The sequence below is a fragment of the Gavialis gangeticus genome, unplaced genomic scaffold (genome assembly GCF_001723915.1).
Source record: "Gavialis gangeticus isolate Ggan-Ray unplaced genomic scaffold, GavGan_comp1, whole genome shotgun sequence".
Lineage (NCBI taxonomy): Eukaryota > Metazoa > Chordata > Crocodylia > Gavialidae > Gavialis > Gavialis gangeticus.
The window spans coordinates 4900265-4903738 of NW_017728997.1; the positions used below are offsets into that span (position 1 = coordinate 4900265).

The 3474-nt window shown below is 42.0% G+C and overlaps 1 protein-coding gene across 1 annotated transcript in view; it reads right to left on the reverse strand.

Annotated features, from left to right (window-relative positions):
• The window catches only part of ARL8B (ADP ribosylation factor like GTPase 8B), a 22807-nt gene that overhangs the window by 14842 nt on the left and 4491 nt on the right, over nt 1–3474 (reverse strand). The gene's annotated exons all lie outside the window — the stretch shown is intronic.

The following is a 3474-nucleotide window of genomic DNA, read 5'->3' on the forward strand; positions in this document are numbered from 1 at the left end:
GGGGGGGGGGGGGGGGGGAGAAGCAGGCATCTTTCAGCTCCTTGAGGTTACAGAACAGCAACTGGAAGAACCTGCACAGCCTTTAGCCTCATGGCAGGGAGGGGAAATTGCACAATTTCAAGCGTGTTCAAAAAAAGGGTGCGTTTTGACATGCAGAGATTAGGTGAGGGTGTTTGCGTGTGCATACATATCTAAAAGCTTCACGTTTTGCCAAGTGTTACATTAGGGATCAGACACGGACTTGCAAATTGTGTGTCTTCACACACCATTGCCTCTTTTAGCAAGGTGTATACATATTTCCTACTGTTCCTTTAAAGCTTGGCGAGTAGTGAGAGGCAGGTAACTATTATAAAAAAAAGCCAAAATTGATTGATACCTATAGGTTCCAATATTATTTCAAGATAACCCATGAGTAACATGTAGAGATTTCCCCCACTGCCCTCAGCTTAACCAGAAATTACCTACAGAGGACAGCTTCCTAAACTCAGGCCTCTAACAGTGAGTGTCATTCGTAGTGTTTGAATACAAGCCACTTGTCCTCTAGATCCAGGCCAGGACAAGCGATTCTTAGAACCTGCCTTCAGATAAGAAGGCGTCCCATTATTTCAAGCTACCCAATTTTCCCTGGTTGCCTCTGCCAAGAAGCAAGATGGCATTCCTGGACCCATTAAGTAGCTAGATGCCTGCTTATATTTGTATGTAGCCACCAAGTTAGAGATGTAAATGTCTGCTGTGAAGCCTTGCCCCCATCATTTAAGTAGTTCTACTTTAGGGAAGTCATCAACCTGAGGAGTCAATGCCTTTCTACTTTTCCAGGTAGAGATTTCCTTCTCTTTCACCAATTGTTCATCAGTAGCGGCCTTTTTCCAGGGTGGCTTTAGACATCTTAACTTTCCTCAGGTCTCAAAGATCCCAATCCAAGCTGCTCCCAAAGGACAGGATTTTCAAGTCCTCATTAAGGCTGAAGCAAACATGGAAAGCCTACGAGCCATTCCAAATGACTGAGAAACCCCGTTTTCATCAAGTGATTGTTCAGCCCTTCATAAGGTCAAACGCATTAGAAAGGTTTCTACACTGACTGCCAAACAAAGCACTAACATTACCAGTTTCAAGTCTTTCAAGGCCACATTAGTAACACCAGAGAAAACTCCAGTGCTTATCATCCCAACAAAAATGAAACAGTTTTCTATTGTTAGCACCATCTTCTCCCCACCCTTTTTCTAGACAAGATAATGGATGGACCCCACTCCCAACCCAAATCTTCCATGTTAAGGGCTAAAGGAGAAATAATTGGTATCCCTTTGTCCAGGTAAGACTTCTTCTTAGAGGTATTCTTCCCTGCTTGCAAAGATCAAGGATCTCTAGCAAAGATTCATTTAACTCTAAAGGCTTCCAAATGAAAGACATGCACCACTCGTTCAAACCCCTTCATATGCTCCTCCTGATTCAAACCCCTACATATGTATGCCAGCTTAATGTTCATAAGTTATGAGACAACACTTTTTTAACCTATATTTACAACACAAGTTACACCTCAACCTACACTCTTGTCCAGTTGTACTATGAAAGTTGTGGGGGGGGGGGAAACAAAAAGAAATAAAAAACTTAGTTTCCACACATTTTTCCATCTTCTCCAGTCTTGGGTCACATGCATCTGCCTACCTTTCTGCAGGCTAGACTTACAGCCAAAAGTGCAAGCATGCTATGGGTTGCAAAATGTTCACAGTTGTGTTGGGGTACAAATGGCTTTAGAGTTTAATGCAAGACTGAAGTAGGTCATCTCAGAGTTAGTAAGCACTAGAATTCCTGCTCCCTCCATGTCTCAACAATGTGTTTCCATTGTCTATGTGGGAGTCAGTAGTTAGGGACGTGTACAAGATACAGCCGTTTCCAACTTGGACAAGTATAGCAGCATTTGTCTGCAATTTTAAGAGCAAAAATAGACAGCCTGACTTTTATTCAACCAGAACTCCAGTGGCAGCAGTGACACTTTCACCATGAGCTTCCACAGGTCACTACATTTTCAGTAGCAGCTGAAATAAATGTAAAAGTAGTCCTGGATGCCTAACAGGTATCAGCTATTAGTTGTTGCACACGACCACTGTTTCAAGTTTTTGGTTAGGCATGTGCTTGCTTTTAGGCTAGGCAAACAGCTTGGTTTGAATTGACAAATTACTGTACTGTTCAGATCCAGAAAGGCAGCAATTAGGGGGAGATCAATGCCAAGATAAACCATTCGACAATCCTTTGCCAATCTATCAATTGCCTATGAAAGCAAGTTTCACTGGCTGTTGAAAACAAGTATGTTCCTCTACCCTAGGATTCCCAGTACACATGGCAGTTAAGATGGAGCAGCTTTTAATCCAGTGATTTATACTGTTTAAAGGAGGAACAGGGTGCATAGGTAAGATCTCAGGTTCAATAACTTCTACACAGCTGTAGATCAGCTCCTTAAAGCACAAGGCAGACAAACACTTGTTTCACAGAGCTACTTATGAATGATTCATTAGTGTTTATAGGAAAAATTGCTCCATCAACGGTTTGTTACTGCCCAAGCAAGATTCTTATCTACTATTCAGCCAAACTGGATCATGTCATCTTCTAGATGGATAGAAAGGTGGTATGACTCAGAAAAGTGGGATGATTTAATAAAACTTAAATACAGATTTTATGCAACATGCTTGTGGGTCCACCCTGTCTACTGCTTGAATGGCAGTCTCCTAAAAAGCTGATGGAAATCAAAGCTATTAATATTTTCCCCAGACACCTATGAGTTCCTATTGCTTCTCACACTTTACAAAAAGAAGCCTGCTTCCTCCAGTGACAGAGCCTAAAACTGAACTATTCTGCAATAAACAATTTTAAAAAAGTTGGAACCATTAGATTTACATCAACCCCTTTCAATGCCATTTTGAGATATCTACCAGTCAAGCTTCCTTTTGATGTACTCATTGCTCCTATCCATCTCAGTTGGGGCAACAGTTTACCATTTTTCAGACTAGTCAGTGGGCACATTCATTAATCTGCCATAATTATGGTGCATGGAGTTTAGTACATGTATTAACAGGTATTAACTTAGTGCTCCATGAATTGGTACTACCGAGTACTAGCACAAGTTAATGCTTTTTTGATGTTTAATGCTGATTGGACTAGTCTACCATGCATTAGCAGTTTTTGCCAGCCATACTAATGCGTAGAATTAGTCCAATGGGCATTAAGCATCTTGTGTACATGTGCCCCATTGCTGGTAAACACTAGCTTAGCCCAATGGCTTCCCCATTTCATTGCCTACTGTGCTGGCTTAAAGAAATTCAGAAGTTAAAAGTCCCATCTGGTACAGGACCTGGAGGGTTTATACCCAAGTCAAAATGGTAAACAAATCCCTAGACCATGGTAATTTTGCCCAATCCAGGGCAAAGTTAGCCTTTAAAGCCAGCCAGCCAGCCAAATTGGGGGGGGGGGGGGGGGGGGGGG